The 26,768-nt window shown below is 42.0% G+C and overlaps 1 protein-coding gene across 2 annotated transcripts in view; it reads right to left on the bottom strand.

Annotated features, from left to right (window-relative positions):
- pdzd2 (PDZ domain containing 2) overlaps positions 1 to 16,802 on the bottom strand; it is a 98,263-nt gene extending 81,461 nt beyond the window's left edge. For both annotated transcript variants that reach the window (XM_034692664.1, XM_034692665.1), the window contains exon 1: positions 16,344 to 16,802. The gene's annotated coding sequence lies outside the window, so the exon portion shown is untranslated. The remainder of the gene's footprint in view (positions 1 to 16,343) is intronic.
- Positions 16,803 to 26,768: the final 9,966 nt, after the last annotated feature.

The raw sequence follows: 26,768 nt of genomic DNA, 5'->3' as shown, positions 1-26,768 counted from the left end.
TTGTGATATAAATGTTCTCAATATAAATATAACAAATGTTTGATAAAAATGTGACAGATTTAAACGCCTGTGATCCATAGCAGCCTTAAAAGGGAATGCACTACTCACAACAATACTCTAGAAACTGATACACAGCATACAAGGTGATGTCTCTTTCAAATCTAATTATGTAAATGACCTCAACCTGAGAAAAACAAGAATCTACAAACTAAAACTTAAAACAATAATCTGGTCTTACATAAAAAACAGTCAACAATGAGGGATCCAAGAAGCTTATCAGAGAACTAAATCCAGATACAAGCTAACAAACTCTGATTTCTTAAACTTTAAAAAATCTGTCTTTAAAGCTGGGGTTGGTAATCAGATTTAGATACACTTTTTGTCATACTGGTTAAAATGATCTTTATGTCCTGATGGTAATCAATACATGATGTGTTCTTAAAAAAGAGTGAAGAAAAGCTGCTATCTACAGCCGGAGTAAACCTGGGAAAACACCAACCAATCACCGTTTTTTGGCTCCCCAAATTTTAAACCAATCATATCCCGTCCAGCCGTTCTGCCCTCCTCCTGCGCGTACATTTCCCCGGCGTGCACTCCTCCGAGTCCCCGTCTCCTGCCTCTACCCCTGACTCTATTTACTGCCCCTCTCGCTCGTCCTCGGGCCTGTCCCCTCTGACCCGATGAGGTGCTTTGCTCAGGACTGTAGTCCGGATCAGAGTCTAAAAAGCTCTCACCAACAAGCAGAATAATTAATGACGTTCAGTAAGTCCTATAGAAAATAGATATTTATTGTAGCGTCCGTCCGGACGCTGTAGTGATGACGAGCCGACTCGTGAACACGTTGAGTTTTAATAACCGGTCACTGTCGGCCGTGATCACGCCAACCAACAAAGCAACAATCAATGTTTGAATGAATGAAGAACTTCTCCTCTTGTCTCTCCTCTCTCCAGCTCACACACTCTACACCTCTCCTGATGCCTTCACTGACCGTCAACACTGTAGGAATTAAGAACCTCTACACTGAACACGTTTAACAAACAGTAGAGCTGTTACAGTATTATATATGTGTTATAACTTTTCTCCTGATATTGTGTCACCAGTACAACTGGATAATGCTAGCATGACAGTTGTGAGTACTAACAGCAGCCATGTTTGTTTGTGTTTTTAACTTTCACTATGAGAATGTTTTGGTGAGGACCGGTTTTGAATCAGTCACCATCATATGGTCGAGAATCAGCGGCGCTCGTTCATGTGAGCGGGGGGGGGGGGGGGGGGGGTCGTTTTGGAGAAGCTCCCAGGGAGGAGGGGAGGGGTTAGATGGAGTCCTGAGGAAAAGCTACATTCAAATTCATGCTGGTTTTCCGAGACTACCAACCCCAGCTTTAAATGGAAGTGAAATAATGATTTGATATTCATCCTGATAATTATCGATATCGACTGATATGAAGAATTTTAGTGTGATAAAATATTTTCCTATATCGCCCAGCTCTACTTTCAACACTGTGTTTCAGACACTGTCTGTTTGTTATCCTGTAGCTGCATGCATGTTTTAAACAACTAGAAACAACAAGAAAATACAGCTTTTAAATGTGTGATATATTTAATGCATTCTACTGAAAGTTTAACTCTCTGTGTCTGTCGAGTGATGTCATCGTCAATAAGCCTATACAAGCAGCTGTTCCAGTCATAAAGCCTGATAAATATCACATTTAGAGAAAACATATTTTGTACTGTGTTTTACAAAATCCCCCGGCTGTAATTTAACAAGGCAACACAAAGGAAACACTTTAACAAAGACAGTTATGTAATAGGTTAAATCGATTCAAACAAGAATACTGAGGACTAAAGAGTCCGCTCTGCAGCTCAGACCGGCTACAGTAACACTGACAGGTCTATTACACACAGTCTGAATGGAGTTTAAAGGTATCCATCAGCCCTTTCCTTTTGTTTTTAACCTTTTGATAGCTCTATTATGAACCACTTTAAAAGGACACAGGTTGTGATAGACCAGTTTGTTTAGGGGCGAGCTGGTGCGGGGCTGTGAGTGGTCGGGGTCTCTGGAACCTGCCGGGGATTAGAGATATGTATTGTTTCAGTCCGGGCTGACCTGCTGTCAGCAGTTTATGTGAGCGCTGTGCACACAGAGCAGATTCAGTCTTTAACCAGAGGGAATACTCACCTCACTGTGTTCACCACAACATGGTAAACATCAGTGTCATTAAAACACATCAGTGTCATTAAAACACATCATCAGTGTCATTAAAACACATCAGTGTCATTAAAACACATCAGTGTCATTAAAACACATCAGTGTCATTAAAACACATCAGTGTCATTAAAACACATCAGTGTCATTAAAACACATCAGTGTCATTAAAACACATCAGTGTCATTAAAGCTAGGGTTGGTAGTCACAGAAAACTAGCATGAATTTGAATCTAGCATTTCCTCAGGACTCTGTCTTACCCCTCCCCGCCTCCCCTCCGAGCTCCTCCAAATCGACGCCCCCGCTCACATGCATGAGCGCCGCTGGTTCATGACCATATGATGGTGACTGATTCAAAACCGGTCCTCAGCACATGGTTTGTGTTTTGCACTACGTCAACTCATGTCTCACTCAGCCGTAAGAAAACACCAAAACATTCTCATAGTGAAAGTTAAAAACACAAACAAACAGGAAATGTACGCTCTGCAGGAGGCGGGCAGAACGGCAGGACGGGATTTGATTGGTTTCATCATTTGGCTCCTGATGGCAGGGATTGGTTGGTGTTTTCCCAGGTTTACTCTGGCTGTAGATAGCAGCTTTTTTTACCTCTTTTTTAAGAACACATTATGTATTGATTACCATCGGGACAGAAATATCATTTTAACCAGTATAACAAAAAGTGGATCTAAATCTGACTACCAACCCCAGCTTTAAAACACATCATGTCATTAAAACTAGGGATGGGCATTTCCAGCCAAAATACTATTCGATAATCAATGGCAACTATTCAGCGATTATTCAAATAATCCCCCCTGCTCACACACACACACACACACACACACACACACACACACACACACACACCTGTCCCATTAACAGCCCATTTGTCTGTCAGTGCCCGCTACCAGCAGCAGGACGAGTAGCGGGCACTGACAGTGTCTGTCTCCATCTTCATGTCGGTGTTTCTGTGACGCAGCGTTTATATTTTACAGCCATGCTCAGTCTCTGGAAATACGTGTGTAGTAGTGTGAGATTCAGAAACGGAGAAAATCTAGGAATACTGTATTACAACCAGGCACTGGTAAAAACGAGGAAACATTTTATTTTTAAATGAGAAAATATTCAAAGTAACTCTTCGATTTTTAATAAGTGAATGAATATTTGAATATTTTAAAATCATTACCCATCCCTAATTAAAACAGTGTTTTCAGCAGTGAGCGTCTGGTAGATGAAACAGTGTCACAGAATGAAAGCACAGTCTGCAGAGCACACACACTCTGTGTCTGTGTGTGTCAGGAGCTGCACCCAGCTCACAGTTACATCACTTTAATCAGATTTGGTGTTCAGTAGTAAGCCTCCACTATTGTTTCCTTTTTTATTTTTTCAGTTCATTCCACATCAAGCTCTCATCAGCCCACCAGGCTCGTGTTCTACCTGCAGGACCCCTGATGGTCTCTGGAAGCACTGGCTTAAAGTCTAACATCAAGTCAGACTTTATTATTAATGTGCAGGGACATTGTTTTTTAAACAGCGTTCTGCACCTAAAGGAGGATTTCAGTCAGAGAGAGAGCTAAAGCTTGCAGCAGCTCAGCTAGCAGCTCTCAGAGTGTGACAGAGAAGCACGGGAGAAACCCAAAGTGGGTTTAAAGTAGGGCTGGGCGATAAAACAATAATGCATGTGTCCATTTTGTAATGGATTTATTCTTTTAAGCATTAATTTTAATTGATGCTATTGCAATGCCTTGATTTTAGTGAGGTTAGTACACAGTCATAGCCATAAATGCAATGTTATTAAGAATTAGCATACTCATTTATTTTGGTGTTTCGGGTTTCCGGCCAAGAATTTTCATTTTGGTGCATCCCTACTATTATTTAATATATTACTATTATTTTACTATTCACTAATTTATTCTTGATGGTTCTTTTAAGTTGTTGTTCAATAAATGCTCTAGTTTTGAAATCAATGAATAATAGTGTTTATTAATCGTGATTTCAATATCAATCAAAATAATCGGGATTATTATTTTTGCCATAATCGTCTGGCCCTAGGTGTCAGTGTAAAAAACTCTGATACCCCTTTTCGACTGAGGCAGTTTTAGTGCCGGTTCAGAGCCGGCACTCAATCGAGAACCAGATTTTCGTGTTTCGACTGCGAGTGAACCGGCTCCCGGCCGGGAAAACCGGTTCCAGAGCAGCTCCAGCTCTTTGCTGGTCTAGAACCACGACCCGCTTACGTCACAAACCAAACGTGTTTCCTCCATTGTCCTGCAGCGAGAAAATAAATGAAGTTAAGGTGTTAACTTAAATTCGGGAGCAGGACCACGCCTAAACCACACCCTCAATCACCTGACAAGCCTACTTAAACGTAGCAAGACTACTCAACCGCTCGTCTGTTGCTCTTCGACCCGCCCTCCCTCACCTTGCTCTGCTTCAATTGCCCTTTATCTTACCCCTTACTACTCAACGCTCTTTTGTGCCCTTGTCTAATTCCAGGTACTGCCTGGGATCAAGATCAGCTCCGGCTAGGATAACGCTGAGACGTAATCCCCATCCTGAGTCTCCATCCGCTGGGCTATACGACGCACAATAAATCATTACATGTTCAAACTTATATTCTCGTGTGGCGTGGTCCTTGCTAGTGAAAAGAGACTAATGGATTCCAAGGCAAAGCAGTGGTCGGCAAACAAGCTGCTGTTGTCCGCCATTGTTGTTGTTGTGAGGGAAAGTTCGTGCTAGCACTGCTGGGAAAAGCGGTCACGTAAATCTGACGTCATGACGTGCCTCTTCCACGGGCTCCAGGGGGCGGAAAAACAACCGGGTGCCGTGTTGGTTCACGAGTTCAACCACCTCGAACCAGTGCGAGCACCAGCCTGGAAATACAACCCGGTTCCCATCCATCCATCCATCCATCTTCTTCCGCTTATCCGGGTCCGGGTCGCGGGGGCAGCAGTCTCAGCAGGGAAGCCCAGACACTCCTCTCCCCGGCCACTTCCACCAGCTCTTCTGGGAGGATACTGAGGCGCTCCCAGGCCAGCTGAGAGACATAGTCTCGCCAGCGTGTCCTGGGCCTTCCCCGTGGCCTCCTCCCAGTCGGACATGCCCGAAACACCTCCCCAGGGAGACGCCCGGGAGGCATCCTAACCAGATGCCCGAACCACCTCATCTGGCTCCTCTCGATCCGGAGGAGCAGCGGCTCTACTTTGAGCCTCTCCCGGATGTCCGAGCTCCTGACCCTCTCTCTAAGGCTGAGCCCAGACACCCTGCGGAGAAAGCCCATTTCAGCCGCTTGTATTCGCGATCTCGTTCTTTCGGTCACTACCCACAGCTCGTGACCATAGGTGAGGGTCGGAACGTAGATTGACCGGTAAATTGAGAGCTTTGCCTTCTGGCTCAGCTCTCTCTTCACCACGACAGACCAGTACAGCGCCCGCATCACTGCAGACGCCGCCCCGATCCGTCTGTCAATCTCCCGCTCCCTTTTCCCCTCACTCATGAACAAGACCCCGAGATACTTGAACTCCTCCACCTGGGGCAAAGACTCTCCTCCGACCTGGAGAGGGCAGGCCACCCTTTTCCGACTGAGCACCATGGCCTCGGACTTGGAGGTGCTGATCCCCATCCCCGCTGCTTCACACTCAGCTGCAAACCGTCCCGTTGGCCGAAAAGAGGCATGAGTGTACACAGGCCCTCACTCAACAGGTGTGTTTGATTTGAAGAGGACAAGATGTCTGTTAATAAATCTCATGAGGGGTCATTGTGATCCTCTCATGCTGCTGCTTCTGCAGCTCTGAGGACAAGGAAGCAGCTGAGAAAATAAAATCCCATATACTACTTTTTTTCTCTCTGATGGTCCAAATCCTCCACCTTCAGAAAGCTCTGCAAAACAGATGTACTCCACGCCCACTCCGTCCACATGTTTGTGTTATCTTCCTCTGGTTTTGCACCTGAGGGTGTTCATCAGCTGGATTCAGCAGCTTGAAGTCTGCAACAAGCTGATTCAAGTTCAAACTGAAACATCCCACCTTAAGCCACCTTGTTTCAGTAAATGTATCAGACCTGCAGGGTACGCATGTATGTGTGTGTGTGTGTGTGTGTGTGTGTGTGTGTGTGTGTGTGTGTGTGTGTGTGTGTGTGTGTGTGTGTGTGTGGGTGTGTGCATTTGCATTCAGGAGGTAACAAGATCTCTGAGTGCCAACATGCAGAAACATGATGGGGGAGCAGGGTTAAAGGATGTGCTGGTGTTCAGTCCAGGGTCGAATGTTATGATAGCAGAGGTTCTGGAGCTGATGTGTGAGTGTGAAGGAGCCACTCTGATGTACCACCCTGCAGAACATGATGAACGCCACGCATACTCAGAAACACGATGAGAAGAATGAGTAGGCTTCTTAAAATGAACTATACTTCCATTGTTTAGATTTAAGGAATAAAGGATCCAGACAAAACGTGAAGAATAAATCAAACGCTAGACATCCTTCTCCTCTCATTTACTCATGTCTGTACCTAAGACTGAAAGATCAACATGACAATGAATGTATAAAAACATATTACAGGAGGAGTGGGTGATGTTTCTATGTGAGAGACAGTCTGCTCAGACACGACTCCTCTTAAAGAAACATGTGCTTGTAGGAACATGCTTTCTGACAGACAGAAGTGATCAGTGTCCCTCACTCGGCGTTTTTCGACCAGAGGGACTTTACCCAAGAACTACATGTGTTTCGACCGGTGGACCCAGGGTCTAAATTTAGTTCAGGGGTAGATAACCCCCCCCCCCCCCCCGAAAAGCCCCTTGCTAGGGGGGTAGTACTTTTCAAAGGTCCCAGGACTTTCGGGGGTGATGCTGAAAGTGTTTGATTGGTAGATTAACCTCAGTGTTTTTATTCCTCCCTCCGTCCACAATAACATCACACACATCTGTGATTCTCTTGATTTCTCTTTCTTTCATTAGTTTTGATTTGTTCTATCTTTTTTGTATGTGTGTGTACTTTTCAAAAGAAGAAGCTGTGATTCTCTTGATTTAGCAGCTTGTAACAGTAGTCTTCTCTCAGCCCACCGTGAATGCGTCTCTCCCGGTGTTCCGGTTTTAAAAGTGACCCTGTAAACTGGAGCCCTTCAGCTGAACGTGTCAGTGTTTGTGGAGTTTACACAGCTGTTGAAACACAGAGGGAGTTCCTGGGAATGCAAACTAGCTTAGTTTTTATTAAGATTTCAAAATATCCTCATCAGATATTTAATGATGGTCTAAAGACGTTTATGAGGGATGCATCCGGCTGAGAGTCTCCAGTTAACAGGGTCGCTGTTTAAACCAAAACACCTGCCGATCTCTGCGATCACGGCTTTTTGAGTTCAAAAGGATTTTAAAGTCGTGTTGAAACGTCTTTGCTACTCGCGCTTATCTCCTCTCACGTGTTGATTCAGTGAATCCATCTGTGATGAAATATAGCACCATCTAAAACAGACCAGCTGAGTCTCTTCATGCCAACAGGCTAACTGTTGTGTTGCTCATAATGATACCTGCCTGTCCGTCTGCTTCTATGGTGTCATCTGTGATGAATGGCATTCGTCTTTGAGCCTGCTGTCTCTAAACGTCTCCTGAAAGCTGCACAGCCTCAGATTGAAGGACGGATGTACGACACCACACTGTCGTGCCCACATGTAAACAGACTCCGGTTGTGTTTGCTGTAATCATTCCTCCTCCTCATGCAGGTCGGGAACATCCATCTATGGAAATACTAACAAAATACTAACACAGCCCTCATCCTGAGCTGAGAAAGTCTGATTCAAACCAACATGACGCTTCAGTCCATGGAGCTGATCCAATCTGAGGAACTTTCCAGAGTTTCCATGGTCATAAAAAGTCAATCACCCTTTTTATTTACGTTATCCTCCATCCCTTCCTCCGTCACCTTCCACCTGTAGATGGACAAAGAGGCCCAGTCCCTGCTGTCATGTCCAAAATCAGAATCCCATAATGCATTGTGCAAAGTAGTACATACAACTGATGGTCCCAAACCAAGCAATATATACCATCATGCATTGCAGCGCAAGAAAAAAGTCAGACTCAGAGCAAGGTACAGTGGATAGAAAAGGAACCAATGAAAAGAGAGCAAGGAATAACACAGTGGTAACCTCCGGTCTTAAAACATGAAGCCCATGTGGGAGTGTTATAAACTGCAATTCATTGAGCGTCCACTTGAGGCTGGCTGCAGAAACACCACAAACCACATACACACCCATTCAAAGAAGGGCGTGGCTGACTTGATTGACAGGCAGGAAGTCTGTAGCTGTTGGCTAGGAGGCTAAAGGCCCGCCTCTTTACCTCACACTAGCTCCACAGAAGTTACGTTGAGTTCAACATTTCCAATATGGCTCCCGCCGACGATCGGCTTCAAAACAGCGCTTCAGGAACAGATGGGTGACGTCACGGATACTACGTTCATTTATTATACAGGATATTGGAATAAAATGCAGCTTAGGACTGAGGACTACAGCCTCTGTACATGGGACACGTGGTGTAACCACAGAGCTAACTGGCGATCCCATGACACAGAGGAGTATCTGGTGGCCAAGCTAAATCTAGAAGCTGTTTCATAAAGAGAAGCAGATTAACGACAGAATAGTCCCATAGACTGTAGAAATATGGACGTAGTATCTGTGACGTGACCCCTCTGTTTCTGAAGCGCTGTTTTGAAGCCAATCGTCGGCAGGAGCCATATTGGAAATGTTGAATTCAAGCTAACTGCTGTTGAGCTAGTGTGAGGTAAGGAGGCGGGCTTTGAGCCTCCTCGCTAACAGCTATAGTGTTCCAGCCTGTCAGTCAAGTCAGCTGTGCCTCAACACATGAACTGCAGTTTTAGACACTTCTGCACTGGCTTCAATTCTCACAGCTGGAGGGTGCTGCTTGGTTTGTCCTGATGACGATGACAGGCCGCACGCTCTGGATGGGGGACATTTAAAGTGAGCATTTATTTCTAATAAACAATGACCTTTTCAGTTTCAACAGCTGATATGTCGTCTTTGCACATTTTAAAAAAGCCTCCCAACTTCTTTGGAATCTGGGTTGAAATCTTCATGAAATTATCATCCATCAATTTAACCATCATGTGTGAAAATACTCCAAGCATGTAGGTTATCACTGAAATGGATGCCTTAAATATAACTGATCATGTATGTTCTATCTGTGCAGGAACAATGACGTCACTATCAGCGTCTGACGTGATGAGCTCACGATACAGAGACTCTCTGCAGAGACGCTCAGAGGCAGGGAGCAGGGAGTGAGCGTGTGAGCTCAGACACTGTGTTTACTAACAACCACACACCAAGACCACGTTCCAGTCCCCCGTCAGCCTGACCATCACTCAGCAGGATGATAAAGCATTGCTCTGCTGTAGAAATGTCAACACATGTAAGAAAACCTGACGGTCAATAACGATAAACTGTCTACTTCTTAGTTTTCATTCTCATTTAAAAAACTGTCATTTCCACCAATCTAAAGTCACATCACAGTATCTGTCAACTCATAACGGTTAAACTGAGCATGTCGTGCTGCACAGATCCTGAAAACCTGCTGCACAGTTTATCGTCCACCTGAGTGCCGTTTTCAGACACTCATGAAAAAATGTGAACTTTTCCTTTAATCCTGAGGCCCGCTCTGATCCTGACAGCTAAAACATCCAGCAGAAACCAACATGAAGCAGATGTTTTAAAATCCACACACACACACACACACACACACACACACACACACACACACACACACACACACACGCACACACACTGAGCCTGAGGGAAGCATGGAAACCCACTCAGTAAAGCCTGCTGCGGCTCTCCACTGAATGTTGATGCTGAGAAGTGCACACAGTTGATCTGCAGACGTCACAGAAGCTCCATCGATACAAGACTTCAACAGAAGATGAAACATGTTCCTCTGAATCAGAACAATCTTTTCCTGTTCCTGATTTCTGATATTTTCTGTCGCTGTGGTCACTGAATGTAGAGATCCTTAAGAACATCTCAGAGTGACGCAGAAAAACTAGTCCATGCATTTGTTCCCTCCAGGTTAGATTACTGTAACTCCCTTTTATCAAGCTGCCCTAATAAGTCTCTAAAGACTCTTCAGCTAGTTCAAAACGCTGCAGCTCGAGTACTGACTAGAACCAGGAAGAGAGAGCACATCTCTCCAGTGTTAGCTTCTCTACACTGACTCCACATAAAATCTAGACTAGAATTTAAAATCCTTCTTCTGACCTACAAAGCTCTTAATGATCAGACACCTTCAAATCTTAAAGAGCTCATAGTGCCCTATTACCCCTCTAGAACACTACGCTCCCAACATGCAGGCCTGCTGGTCCTACCTAAAGTCTCTAAAAGTAGTATGGGAGGTAGAACCTTCAGTTATCAGGCCCCTCTCCTTTGGAATCATCTACCAGTCAGGGTCTGGGAGGCAGACACCCTCTCTACTTTTAAGAGTAGGCTTCAAACTTTTCTTTTTGATAAAGCTTATAGTTAGAGCTGGATCAGGCTTGGACCAGGTCTTAGTTATGCTGCTATAGGCTTAGGCTCCTGGGGGAACTGGCGCACTGACTAGCCAATCAGAGTGCAGATCACCCGGTGACTTGAGGTGTGTGACGTAACTGGAACAGCGGAGATTCACTCATCTGGAATATATGGGACACTTTGATTCTATCTCTGTGCAGCTTCCCCAAACTCTGTGACTCTACCTGGTTTTATGGGATCAGGAATAAACAGGAGCTCACTGTGAGGACAGAGTCAGGAGGATTATGTCTGTCACTTGAATCCAGCTATGGGTTGTAGTAGGAAGTTAGCTCCGCCTCCTTCAGCATAGCCATGTGAACGCACCATAACTCTCCCTGTCCCATTAAAGTTACTAACCATAGACCTTTCTGGAGTCCCTGAGCTCCCTTGTCTCGTAGGTTCCTCTGAGCTGCCGTAGACGTCCTCCTGCTGTGGACGTTCCAGACTCCAGCTGATACAGACGTGCTGGACTCCAGCGGCAACAGCTTCTACTACTCGTCTCATCACTATCTCTCTTATTCTCCTCTATCCCTCTTTCCAGACCCAACTCGGTCGAGGCAGATGTGTGTCTAACATGAGTCTGGTTCTGCTCGAGGTTTCTGCCTGTTAAAGGAACTTTGTCCTCTCTGCTGTAACTAGCTAAATACTGTGAGGTGCAATGCTCATGGTGGATTAAGGTGGGGTCAGACTGAGTCTTATCCTGTCTTGGTGTTGGGTCTCTGTTCATAATTTGACATAGAGTGGTCTAGACCTGCTCTGTTTGTTAAAGAGTCTTGAGATAACGTTTGTTGTGATTTGGCGCTATACAAATAAAGATAGATTGATTGATTGATTGATTGATTGATTGATTGATTGAACGTCTCAGCCTCTTTTAGCTCATAGTTTCTGCTCTCATTGGAAGCATCTATGTTTTCAGTAATGAGTCTCTGATCTACCTGCTCAGGTAAAGGTCAGACAGTCAACACAGTTGAGCGGTGGGGACCAAACCAGAGCTTTTACAAACTGTTTTCATACAGATCTCGGTAAGAAATGTAGATTCTTTGTTGACATGGCGTTCAGCAGAGAAAGATATATGAGATCTGGATGTATAAAACAAACACACATGGAGTTATGGCACAGTGTAGATTTTTAACAGATACATAGATTTATCTTGTTAAACTGATAAAAAGTAAAGGTTGATTCTTGATCTCAGTCAGCACAGAAAACACCACTGTGAACTCGGCCTGTGAACGAACTGTGACCGATGAAAATACTGATCGGCTCTGAGAACAAAACTAAGTTAACATCTAAAGTGTGAACATGTGATGTGTGTTCTTTAATCTGTTCCACTTCTCCTTTAATTTAATTATTTTCAAAAGCATGATAGCGCTTTGCTTCCAGTATATCAAAATATGTATGCTATTATGAGCCCTGCATTTTGATATGTATTGTATTAACAGATTCCTGTACATTCATATTTAATAAAGTCAAGAGCAAAGAACAAGAAAACAGGGGGCGCCTCCACTGATTAACAAGGTTTAAATGATCGTAACTCTCACAGCATTCTGTTTTAAATCCAGTCAGGGCCTGTGTCCACTAACAGTGTGCTCAGACCTCAGTTCAGACCATAGCTCAACCGTCACCTGCAGAACTCTTTCTGTTTGCACAAATCATAAGCACTTTATCTTCAGAGCGATAACATATAAATCAGATGTTTGTCTAAAGTCAGTTCAAAAGGGCTGAGCGCTTTCCTGTCATGTTTGAAGTATTTTTCTATGATTTTAAGTTCAAATAACAGAAAATCTGATGCATGAAAATACAGAGAAATCTACAGACAGCCTACAGTCACAGGGTCCAAACTAGGGGTGCAACGGATCAAAAAACTCACGGTTTGGATCGGATCACGGTTTTGAGTCACGGATCGGATCATTTTTCGGATCAGCAAAAAAAAACAAAAAACAAGAAGACAAGACAAATATAACTTTGTCCCTCTATTTATTTTGTAAAACACTTGTAAACTTTTGCCCATTAAATAAAAACAAGATTCAACTCAAAATGTACTGCCCACCCCATCTGTGGGCCCAGTCCTGCCTCATTCACTGCATTTCATGGCATGGCAAGTGAAGGAGCAGAGGAACTTCAAAAGTTTCACTCCATTCTTCTTTCATTTGCTGATTTTCACCGTCCACTTTTCTTTGAGCTGCAAACTGTGAACACACCGTTTGATTCTAGGCAGTCCCTCCAGGATTTCGCGGGATTTTTTTGTGATTGTTGCGTCCCAAAAAGCCTGAATTTGCGACAGCTTTTTGAAAAAATTGCGGTGAAAGTTGCGTTTTTTTTTTTTTTTTTTTTGCTTTTTTCCCCCAATAACATCTCAGGGGCAAGTAAATACGCTAAATTACAGTTGTTTTTAGAAAACATTCTTGATGTGGCCACTGTGACTGTGTTTTGATTCTCTTGATTCACAGAAAAATGCCATGAAAGGTCTGTATTGCACATTTACGACGGTCCCTGAATGCATCTCGCAGTGACAGAGGCACTTGACAGTCAGTTCACGCACTCTGAAATGAATCTGCATCTTTGTTGACCAGGAGTTGATCCAAACTTACTGAATGTGTCTGATGTTTCACCAAACTGGATTAAATCAAGCTCTAGACGCGGAGCTTTTTACGGTGATGGCGGCAACAACGTCAAACATCAAATATTAAACAGACGTCCCCCGGTTGTGTCTTTGTCACTAACGCACACCGGGGGGTAAAAATCCTCAATGAAGATGAGACAGATGCATGGGGGTGAGGAGAGCTGGTTCATAAAGCACACCTGCTGCAGGTAGAGACCAAGCTAACACTGAGCCCCTCAATCTATAAATAACAACGTTGTCATCATCACTTGTCCTGTCTGCTGTCCCCTCTCTTCACCCGTTCTCTGTGCATGTTTTGCTGTTGAAAAGTGCCGATCAAGTGAGGACTTACGTTTATGTTCCTAGCAAGTGAAATTGATGACAAAACCGATGACGTACAGGGGCTGAGATTGAGGTAATTGGTCAAAGTTGCGAGAAAGTTGCGGTGATTGTATAAAATTGCAGGGCCGCGAAAAAATCGCGCTGATTGGTTGAATTTGCGTTGATAGTTGCAATCGCGAAATCGCAACTTCCTGGAGGGACTGTCTAGGGTCCTACATCTGGCAAAGTGTCAATATGTGAACTGCTCCATAAACCAAAGTGAAAGTTAAAAATTGCACTCGACGCATTGGACTCTAAGTGACCCAGTAACAGCCTGTCTGCGTATCGTTGACATGGAGACAAGTCCCGGTAAACACACGGTGACCCGACCAAAACACAGACTGAAGGAATAACAGTTCGGGGGCCATGAATAGGCGGCCGGATACGCCCTGCGGGCCGCGTATTGACGGCCTCTGGTCTACTGGGTGAGCAACGGAACTTCATAACGTGGCTCAAGCACATTCAGCATTCACTGTATTTCACAGGGAAACCAAAATGCTCCCATACATATGACTTACAAGATGCAGGAGGTTTTTCAAGTCCCTCTGCTCCTTCACTTGCCATGACAACAGCTGCGCTTGACGAGTGAGTGTGGATTGAACACACAAACTTTTTTCATCAACCGATCCGCGGACCACGTCCGTGCCGACCCGTGGAGAGGCATCCGTACGGATCACGGATCAACGATGATCCGTTGCACCACTAGTCCAAACAGTTAAAAACATAAGCCCCACCTCTCACAAGCTAAACAGACTGGCTGTTTACAAACTGCCTGCTACATACTACCTACGAATGTAGTATGTAGTATGTAGTATGTACTACATACTGTATGTTGTATGTAGTATGTACTACATACTGTATGTTGTATGTAGTATGTACTACATACTACATCTGAAGGTAGTCTGTAGTCTGACTGTTCTGGTGGATCTGGTCTGCAGGATGCTGGGTCAGACTTTGCTGGATTTCAGGTTTCTGAAAGCAGAAGTAAACAACGACCAAGCTGATAGATAAACTGCTTCTTTAACATCACTGATGATTTAAAAAGTTAAGAAGTGGTTTATATGGAATTTAATAATTTACACAGCACCTACAAACTGAGTGTGTCCGTCATATACGGAACAAAGAAGAAGTTAGCGCTGTGCATTGTGGGAAACAGTACGTGATGGGGACTGGTCTGCTGCAGACTGAGACATGTTCCTGAATCAGTACGACATCTGGGGAGTTTTGGCAAACTGCAGATTTTGCTCTTGTTCACATACTACATACTGAATGTAGACCAAATCAGTACATACTGCTAGTGTAGCAGGAGGTTTGAAAACAGGCACAGTCATAGTTCAGGTTTTCAGGTGGCACCTGTGGCGGGCAAGGTAGGGCTATGCTACACCTGACCCCTCTTTTGGACACGCCCCTGGCCGTCAGCAAAGATGTTAAGAAAACAGAATATTTGATTTGTATGTTGTGTGTGTATGACAGTGTTTTTTATATCGGTGTTTATTACTTTTTATACCTTGATTGTTTTTGTCTCTTTTAAATGGCACCTAATGAGGACTGCACCTTTCAATTTTGTTGTACTTGTTGCAATGACAATAAAGGCATTCTATACTCTATTCTATGCTCCAATAGTCCAAAAACTAATGGAGGACTTCATGGTGAATCTGCCACAGTCTGCATGTGAATCTGTTTCTAGAGATGATATTTGAATAAAAGACAAAAGCCCTTTTCTTCATAGAGGCAGAGGACAAATCTAAGCTGTCAGAGATATTTGGTGCTCTGAGGAGAGAAAGGAAAAGTTCATCTGAAGCTGATCTTTCAATATTTAGTACAGATTGATCCACAGTGTCCCATTACTATGAAAATGTTCTGTTCCTTCCACCAATGACCTAAATCACAAAAGTGTTCCATTGCAGACATTAGAGATTTCATCTGCAGTGTTTTTCAGCGTGCAGACCCTCTGTTGAACTGCACATCACGTCCGTCTGTTGGAAAGCTGCAGCCTCTACATGTAAAAGCTATCACATTATTTCAAAGTGAAGTCATGTTGAAGCTGCAGCCAAAAGAGCATGTGAGAGAAACAGTGAGTGAGCAGAGGGCAGAGCAGAGACTCCTGCAGCAGGAGTCAGAGAGGAGTCAGAGCAGGGATTCTGTCAGACAGGTGTGAAGCTGCTCCTCTTTCTTTACCTGTCAGAGGATCACTGCATGCACCCAGCAGCTTCACTAAGGTACTGAGTGAGATGCCTCCTGTTATCAGTGTAGTGATGCATATTTGTGATGTTATGGTGAATTATTCAAAGAAATAACAGATGATTTGTGATTCTGGTGGCTCAGTGAAAAGCAGGGCAGCTTGTTGGACTCTTTTTGAAGCTGTCACTGTGGCTCAGAATCATGCAGAGTATCATCACACAGACTGTCTGCTGTGGAAAAGTCTCTCCTGCAGAAAAAAAAACATCTGAATGGAGGAAAGCAGACTGTGTTGGGTCAGATCTGGTCCTGAAACCACATCCTCTGTCTCCCTGTAACAGGCCGTGATGTTCGGATAGTGAGGTTAATCCGGAGAGGAGACATTAGATTATATCCCCACATGCTCAAACTGTGAAAAACACTCATTAAAGTCAAGAGCAGACCTACCTCTGGGCTACATGGTCCTGCAGCTCCAAAGCTCCCGATGATTCCAGGTCAGAACAGACACATATTCCATGTTTCCCAGGGTTTGAAAGGCTGAAGTATAAAGTGGGGTTAGTTAGTCCTGAAACAATCACACATCCACAGTTATTAAAGCGTCTTAGAGGCTCAATCCGTGCGGGAATAAAGTGGAGCAGAGATGCAGCCTGAGGAAAAAAAGTCTTTCCAGACTTTTAAACTCCATCCAGCAGAAAACCCGAGCAGGAACACTGAGCTCCGAGGAGGGCAGAGCTGTGTGCTGGAGTCCTGACTGTGTTTTTTTCAGGAGTGTTTTTGTCCGCTGGTGTCTCGGTCAGCAGCAGCAGGTCAGGCCGTCGGTGATGAGCTTCATTCGGCCGCGGAGAGTCTGTCTGCGGCCGGAGGGAGGAGCCTGCAGCTCCACAGTCTGGAGAGGAGGAGATTTACTCTGAGCCGCCCCGCCCACAAACATCACTTCCTCCCTAAGAGTGGTCATGAAGCCACGCCCACAACACAGGATTTGGGGTAAATAGCCCCGCCCACTCCAGGGATATCGCGCTACGTTCAGGAACAGTGGGAACTCTGGGTTCAATATGAAAGAGATTCTGAGGAGGAACAAATACTCTTTACATTTGAAAGATTTTAACATGTTCAGTATTCTCCCTCCACCACATCACACCCATTTTACAGCAGCTCCACTGGCTCCCCATCACATACTGGAATCAATTCTAAAATAGGCCCACTGCTCCTCACCTTTAACGCCATCCACAACCTCGCCCTTCCTGCCACACCCGTCCATCTCTCTGTCCCCCCTGCCAGTGGTGGACAAAGTACACTTAAGTCAAAGTATAGATCCTGCAGGTCAAATATTACTCCAATACAAGTGAGAGTTCCTCTGTCAGATTATTACTTGAGTTAAAGTCCTGAAGTACTTACTTTTAAAATACTGAAGTATTCAAAGTACTTTTTAAAAAACTCAAAATGTTGTATTTTCACAATACATAAGTGCAGTCAAGAGTACATAGGAGTACATTCTGTTACATCATGTTTATTTAGAAACCATTACTTGAAATCTCTAAAAACTACACCATGGAATAAAAACAGACACTAAGTTACTCCAAGCACAGACACCTTAGTTTGAAATGTTCATCTGGAGTTAAACAAACGTTACGTAGCTCAACACGCTCTCTCAGGTTGGACAGTGAATGTTTGTTTGTTTGTTTGTTTGGGCAGAGTGGGAAACAGGGAGAACATTTCAAACCATACAGGCTGAAGATATGACCATGGGTGCTCAGGTGGAGAATTATAGTCATCATTACCACCTCTAAATGAACTGTCTGATCTGAGTGAAGTCTGCTCTGTGTTTGCTCCATGTTCAACCATGGAGACGCACGATATACAGGTACGACTAAACCACTGAGACTAACAGAACTACAAACACAGTTTACTGTCTTAGGATCAGATTTCAGAAAAGAGAAGGAAATTCATGAACTGACTTCAAAGATAAAGTAGTGAGTAACTAGAGCACTGATTGAAATGTAGAGGAGTCAAAAGTACAATAATTGTCTTCTGAATGTAGTGGAGTAAAAGTCATAAGTATCCCCAAAAAATAAAACTAAAGTAAAGTACAGATACAGATTATTATTATTATTTTATTTGATCTTATTTAATTTTTTAATTTTTTATTTTTTATTACATACATCAGTGGCTGACCAATGTGTTTCATCTTAGAGGAAAGAACAATGATTACAATTAAAACTATTTAAAAAAATCTTTATATGTTTATTTTATTCATTTCATTTGTTAGTTTTCTAGTTTTCTAAATATAAAGCACAGTGAAAATACTGAAGCGTATTGCGTTCACATGAGAAAAACAGATTCTGCTCTGTTTTTCTGAATTGACAAGTAAATTAACTCGGGAATACAAGAAAAGTGTTCTGTTTTTCTGAACATTGTATTTTGCTAAATACAGGTGATCATGAAGCCACGCCTACAGCCCCTGTATTTTTCTTATATAGCCCCGCCTACTCCAGGGATATCGTGGTACGTTCAGGAGCAGTGGGAACTCTGGGTTTCAATATAAAAAAGATTCTGAGGAGGAACAAAAAGTCTTTAAATTAGAAAGGATTTAACATGTTCAGTATTCTTTTATTACATTCATCAGTGGCTGACCAATGTGTTTCATCTTAGTTAGAGGAAAGAACCATGATTAGAATTAAAACTATTTAAAACATCTTTATAATATATTTATTTTATTTATTTTATTTTTATTTATTTTATTTTATTACACTTTTTATTCAGTAGTTTTCAATATATAAAGCAGAGTGAAAATACTGCTCTGTTTTTCTGAAATAACGAGTTAATTATCTTGGAATTATGAGAAAAGTTTTCTGTTTTTCTGAATAAAAAGAAATCTGCTCTGTTTTTCTCAGAACGGGGCCTAAGTCTAAACAGCTGCAGAGTCCTCAGGCGCAAAGTTGACAAGCTAATCACAATACAGACTAGTATCTCCCAATGTCTTAAAACCAGAACAAAATAAAACTGGAAGAAACTGAACCACCAGGGCATGTTTACTTCCTTGTGTGGCCTTGACGTGCATGCTCTTGGGATTTTAGTATAGTGGTATGTCGTTACTCCAGAAAAACAGAGCAGATTTGTTTTATTTACAAAACCTTTTCTCCTAATTCTGAGATAATTTACTCATTAATAAAGAAAAACAGAGCAGGATTTTTTTCGTGTGAACACAATACGTTTCAGTATGAAAATACTCATATATGCACACAAAAAAAAACAAGACAAAACAAAGACGTAAGCATGTCAGCATTAGCATGGATGAGTTTGCTTATAATTTGTATAAGACTACCTTCTGTTAATAAACAATTCATTTTTAACTCATCCATGAGTAAAGGATTTTATACCTAATACAGAAACAATTGTAAAGAAAATGTACAAAGAAAAATATCTATAACGTCGACAAGAGTAAAAAGAAAAACAAGAAAGTACCTGCACTTAAAGTAAACTACACACACAGAGAATTTAAACATAAGACTGTCCCATTAAAGTTACTAACATAGACCTTTCTGGAGTCCCTGAGCTCCCTTGTCTCGTAGATTCCTCTGGATCTCTGCTGCTGTGGACGTGCCAGACTCCAGCTGCTACAACTACTACTATCTGTCTCACCACTATCATCTCTCTCTCTCTTCATCTCCCTCTATCCCTCTCTCCAACACGGTCTCAGCAGATGTGTGTCTAACATGAGTCTGGTCCTGCTGGAGGCCTGTTAAAGGAAGTTTGTCCTTGCCACTGTAACTTGCTAAATGCTGCAAAGTGCTCTGCTCATGGTGGATTAAGATGAGATCAGAAGGGTCCTGTCTGTAAAATGGGACTGGATCTGATCCTGTCTTGATGTTGGGTCTTTGTTAATAATAGAACATAGAGTCTGGTCTAACCTGCTCTGTTTGGAAAGAGTCTGAGGAGAACGTTTGTTGTGATTTGGTGCTTTATAAATAATGATTGATAGATAGGTTGATTGATTGACAGGAATAGAAACTGAAAAAAATACCCCTGTAAATATTTTTCTACAGTGTCTTTATTTTGAGGTGCTCACATGTGTAGTTGAAAATGTTATGGATCTGTGACAACTAATAAAGGATGAAGAAAACACAGATAATGCTGTTGTATTCAGTCTGCTGCAAATAGGATTCATCCTGCACATGAAGTTATTCATCAGTCAACAGAATTTAGTCAAAATGGTGAAATTTCCACAAGAAATCAGGTTCGCGGTGATTCGAGAACGCAGCAAATATGTGAAGTTGAAGTGGGAGAATCTCTTTCTAGATGAGACATTAAAGATGTCTGCACATCCATACCTTTACACATAGCATTGATATAAATGCTGAAACACAGTATGTGTAGTAAACAGATCAGTGAACAGAGATGTGGTCATCTCTGGTCAAATATACAGATGGAATCCCATGGAGGTCTCTTCCTCTGACAACAATACAACAATAGTGAGGATTTCCTGATTGGCCTGATTTCCAAACAGCACGTTATTCTTTATTTAGACGGGTCAGTGTAAACACATGTTTGTTTTCATTCATTAAGGATTTTTAGTGCCTAACAGGGCTGCCAGACAGTCTACAATAATGAAACTAATTTCACCATCTAAAAAAAAAATAATAGTAATTCATAGAATTTATATAGTGCTTTTCTCAATACTCAAAGTCGCTTTACATAAGATGAAAACTAAAAAAATAAAACATATAAATAAAACAAAACAGGGACAGAGGTGGGGCGGGGGGAGAGGTCATGTGTGGTATGCTTTTTGGAACAGGTAGGTCTTGAGTTGGTTCTTAAATGAGAGGAGAGAGTCAGCGTTGTGGATGTGTGGAGGGAGAGAGTTCCAGAGAGTGGGGGCAGCGATGGCGAAGGCTCTGTCCCCCAAGGTGCGGTGCTTGGTCTTGGTGATAGGGGACAGGATATTGGCATCTGATGATCTGAGGCGGCGAGATGGGGAGTTGCGTTTGAGGAGGTCAGTCAAGTAAGAGGGGGCGAGGTTATTGAGGGCTTTGTAGGTGATGTGCAGGATCTTGAAGTGGATTCGGTGCTGAATGGGGAGCCAGTGGAGGTGCTGAAGGATGGGTGTGATGTGGGCTCTGGAGCAGGAGTGGGTGAGTAATCGGGCAGCTGAATCTCATACTGAACCTGGTTTTATTTAATGTCACACCTGCTCATCTCCTCATATTTATCCCCATCAGATGGCCTCCTGATTTTGCATTTATGCATATATTAGTAATAAAGATAGTAATAATAATACAGATAATTATAATAATACAAATAATAATAACAGTAATAATTCATACCACTACTAATAATAAACAATAATAGTAATGATAATAATTATTGTTATTATTATTATATTGTTATTATTATTATTAATTGATAAGTAATAATAAAGATAATAATAACAACAAATAATAATAAAGATAATAATAAATAACAAATAATAATAAATAATAATCATAATAATAATAATAATAATAATAATAATAATAATAATAATAATAATATACCTTATAATATTTCATCTTATCTCTTGCTCAATGCTTAACGCCATAATTGTTATTGAGAGAAAACTTTATATCCAGTATCCAAATATTCTGGTATACAAACATTAAAAATCAGATGAGATTATTCAGATGGAATGTAAGTAACATCTTATGTTTCCTCCAGTGTTTCCTCATTAAGATATCATGAGAGTGTTTCCTCAGTTCGTTCAGCAACTTCTTTTTTATTTTTCATTTATTTTATTGTTATTATTATTATCGTTACATATATTGTGTTCTTAACTTTAGGACTGTGGGGTGGGTTTGGAGTCGGGGCTGGGGTTAGGATTAGGGGTCTTTTTATTTATTTATATATATATACTGTATGTAATATATATATATCTATATCTATAGATAAAGCTGAAGCTGCTTAGCTTCCGAGATCGGACGAGATCGTGCGTGTTCAGGGTGGTATGGCCGTAAGCGAGCACTGAGAGTATAAAAACACTTTTTATAGATGTCATCATCACTATCATAAACTTGGGCACAGTTCATGGCTGCAGTGTTAGTTTCGTGAATGCGTTTCAGAGTGCCGTGAACCGACTGTCACTGCAGGTGCAATCAGGGACTGTCGTAAAAGTGCAAAGCCTTGTATTTTGCTTTCATGGCCTTTTTATTTGACTCAAGAGAATCTAAATATAGACATGGTGGTCACATCAAGAATGTTTTCTTTTGGCTTTTTGGCAGGGACAGGTTAAATTATTTAACATAAGATATTACACAAGAAAAAGTGTTAAAAGAGTAAAATGTTGATGATTGTAACCAGTGGCTTACTCAGGCTATTTGAGGGGCAGGGTGCGAAAACCCCCAAAAAAGGGCACCTCTTTTAAAACACCTTGTACTCACAGTTTAGGGTGAATTTAAATGTATTTAAAGGAAAACACAAAATTGTTTATCTTTTTCTATATTTTTGATTATATTACAGAATTAACATAACATAACATGATGAACTACATGGGTATATAGAGGGCACTTTTTCATGTACTTTAGGGGTATCAAGAGGACAAATTGTTTGTGTTTTATGTAACTTAGGGGTGTACAGCGGAAGGTTTTTCTACATACTATACATTTGAGGGGCATCCAGAGGGCACTTTTTCTATATTTTATACATTTGAGGGGCATCCAGAGGGCACTTTTTCTACATACTATACATTTGAGGGGCATCCAGAGGGCACTTTTTCTACATACTATACATTTAAGGTGCATCCAGAGGGCACTTTTTCTACATTTTATACATTTGAGGGGCATCCAGAGGGCAACTTTTTTGCATTTGATACATTTGAGGGGCATCCAGAGGGCACTTTTTCTACATTTTCTACATTTGAGGGGCATCCAGAGGGCAATTTTTTTGCATTTGATACATTTGAGGGGCATCCAGAGGGCACTTTTTCTACATACTATACATTTGAGGGGCATCCAGAGGGCACTTTTTCTACATACTATACATTTGAGGGGCATCCAGAGAGCACTTTTTCTACATTTTATACATTTGAGGGGCATCCAGAGGGCACTTTTTCTATATTTTATACATTTGAGGGGCATCCAGAGGGCACTTTTTCTACATACTATACATTTGAGGGGCATCCAGAGGGCACTTTTTCTACATACTATACATTTAAGGTGCATCCAGAGGGCACTTTTTCTACATTTTATACATTTGAGGGGCATCCAGAGGGCAACTTTTTTGCATTTGATACATTTGAGGGGCATCCAGAGGGCACTTTTTCTACATTTTCTACATTTGAGGGGCATCCAGAGGGCACTTTTTCTACATACTATACATTTGAGGGGCATCCAGAGGGCACTTTTTCTACATTTTATACATTTGAGGGGCATCCAGAGGGCAACTTTTTTGCATTTGATACATTTGAGGGGCATCCAGAGGGCACTTTTTCTACATTTTCTACATTTGAGGGGCATCCAGAGGGCAATTTTTTTGCATTTGATACATTTGAGGGGCATCCAGAGGGCACTTTTTCTACATACTATACATTTGAGGGGCATCCAGAGGGCACTTTTTCTACATACTATACATTTGAGGGGCATCCAGAGGGCACTTTTTCTACATTTTATACATTTGAGGGGCATCCAGAGGGCAATTTTTTTGCATTTGATACATTTTAGGGGCAAACAGCGGGCGGTTTTTCTATATTTGAGGGGCATCCAAAGGGCACTGTTTTGCGATGTATACATTTGAGGGACATTTTAAGGACTCCAGAGGGTACTTTTCTACGTTTTATACATTCAAGGTTCATCCAGGACACTTTTTTGCATTTTATATTTTCAAGGTTCATCCAGATGGCACTTTTTTGCGTTTTATACATTTTTGGGGCATCCAGAGGGCACTTTTTCTATGTTTTATACATTAGAGGGGCATCCAGAGGGATCTTTTTTGCATTAATAAAGTCTGATTGATTGATTGATTGATTGATTGATTGATTGATTGATTGATTGATTGATTGATAAGTAAATAATTAATTAGTGGGTACTCAAAAATCTGAGTAATAACCAAGCTGCACCCCCCGGTCTCAAACTATGAAGCTCATGCTGAAGTGTTATAAACTGCAATTCATCGAGAATCCGCTTGAGGCTGGCTGCAGACACAGGAAACCACATACACACCCATTCAAAGAAGACGATCTTTACAGCAGAAATAAACATGTTTACAGCCTGGTACAGAAGATATTAAGATTACGAGTTTTTACCCAATTAAGGACATGACTGACTTGACTCCCAGACGGGAACACATAGCTGTTGGCTAGGAGTCTCAAGCCCTGCCTCTTTATGTCACACTCTGCCTGGTTGAGTTCAGCATTTCCAATATGGCTGCCGCCTTCGATTGGCTTCAAAACAGCTCTCAGGAACAGACGGGTGACGTCACAGATACTACGTCCATATTTCAGTGTTTCCCAAGCGGCAACCTCCGGTCTAAAAATATGAGTCAATGCGGAAGTGTTAAAAGCTGCAGTTCATCGAGGATCCACTTGAGGCTGGCTCCAGAAGTACCGGAAGTCACATACACATGAATGGGAAAAAGCTGATCTTTGCAGCATTAATAAACATGTTTACAGTCTGGTACAAAAGATGAGTGTAGTCTGGATAGCTAATTTCTCGATGTCCTCTCACTGTGAGGGGGGTCAATTTTTTTCTAATTCGGCAATTTTGAAGATATTGAGATTACCAGTCTTCCAATGAGAGGCACAGCTGCCTGCTGGAACACTGCAGCTGTTGGCTAGGAGGCTCAAAGCCCGCCTCTTTACGTCACGCTGGCTCGACAGAAGCAATATGGCTGCCGCAGCCGATTGGTCTCAAAACAGCTCTTCAGAAACAGATGGGTGACATCACGGATACTACGTCCATATTTTTTTACAGTCTATGGCAGGGGTGTCAAACATGCGGCCCGCGGGCCAAAACCGGCCCGCCAGAGGTTCCAATCCGGCCCGCGGAATGACTTTGCAAAGTGAAAAAACTACAGAGAAGACATTAACTGCCATTTTTCAATAAAAGTAACTACTATTTCAAATTTGTCCTCTGGGGTTTGCATAAAATCATTGTGCTGCAGGGGGTCCATAATAGTCATCTTTACCTTCTTCATTATTATAATCTCTCTGTTCTTTTGCAGTAAACATTACACTCTGTGTCAGGTGAATGAGTAACCTGTGTGTTTGGTGTGTTCGCAGCAGGTTTCAGGGCTTTAAGAGTAAAATATTTGGCCCCACTATGAGACTCATCATGGCAATAAATACAACAGCTGTTTTTGTAGAAAGATAATTCATTAAATGTGAACATTTTCAGAATTTACCTCTACTTTTTTGCACTAAAACAAAGGGAAACATTAAGAGTTGTTGTTACTTATAGGTTATTATGTTATGATTTTACTGGTCCGGCCCACTTCAGATCAACTTGGGCTGTATGTGGCCCCTGAACTGAAATGAGTTTGACGCCCCTGGTCTATGGTGTTTCCCCTACCATTATTCAGGGGGGGCGGGGCGCCCCCCCAATAGCGGCCCCCGCCCCCCTTGGAAGTTCAGTAAATTTTATTTTCTACATATCGCCAGATCACAGCAGAAGTAATTGAGGGTTACCTCTCTTATAGACCAGGTCTTAAACTTGTTCTTTTATTAAACAGACTAAATATCCTTCTGTTATTGATCTTATTTACATGACAGGATGTCGTTATGATGTCATGGCAGCGTTCCGCTCCATGCGCACACAGACACACAAACACATGCGCTCACATACACACATCACAGCACAACGATACGATAAATGTTCATCAATAACTCGGTTTATCAAGACGAAAACGAGACTATGACGAGCTGAAGTGCATCACTGATAATACAAACTCTGATGAAAACTTAAAAAGGACCGTCGGACATTAAGAGTTCATATTTTCCCCGATGTGCGTCTAATCTTAAGAAATTAAAGCTCTGCGTTCCTGTGACTGGCTGAGTTATTATTAGGGGGGGGCGCAGTGTTAGCTTGGTCTCTACCTGCAGCAGGTGTGCTGTGTGAACCAGTCTCCTCTTCATTGAGGATTTTTACCCCCCGGTGTGCGTTAGTGACAAAAACACAACCGGGGGACGTCTGTTTACTATTTGACGTCTTTTCCGCTCTCACTGTAAAAAGCTCTGCGTCTAGAGCTTGATTTAATCCAGTTTGGTGAAACATCAGACACATTTAGTAAGTTTGATCAACTCCTTGTCATCAAAGAGTGCCGTGAGCTGACTGTCTGTCCAGAGGTCCAGAGCGCCTGTTACTGCAGGTGCATTCAGGGACCGTCGTAATAGTGCAATGCAGACCTATATATTGGCATTTTTATTTGAATCAAGAGAATCAGATATAGTGGTCACATGAAGAATGTTTTCTTTTGACTTTTTTGCAGGCTAGATTATTTCACTTAGGATATTACAAAAGCAAAAGTGTTAAAAGAGTGAAATGTTGACGATGTTAGTACTTAGGTAGATAGATAGATAGATAGATAGATAGACAGATAGACAGACAGACAGACAGACAGACAGACAGACAGATAGACAGATAGTTGTGGCAAAGTCTGACTGCACCCCCCCCAGGCTGTAAACCTAGGGGAAACACTGTATTTTATACAGTCTATGGTAATAACATAACTTTCTGAGAGTTGTCTTTGGAGTTTTTCATCAAGTGTAATCAAATATGCTCAAATTATTATGAGATGTGCTGAAAAATAATGAATAAATTATAATAAATTAAGAAGTAAAATAATTTAATTGTCTGACTAATTTTATGACTACAAATAATGTTAAACAAAAAACATTTTAAAAACCTAGAA

The sequence above is a fragment of the Notolabrus celidotus genome, chromosome 9, assembly GCF_009762535.1.
Source record: "Notolabrus celidotus isolate fNotCel1 chromosome 9, fNotCel1.pri, whole genome shotgun sequence".
NCBI lineage: Eukaryota > Metazoa > Chordata > Actinopteri > Labriformes > Labridae > Notolabrus > Notolabrus celidotus.
The sequence above is the reverse complement of the archived record's forward strand: the minus strand, read 5'-3'. Positions and strand labels throughout refer to the sequence as shown.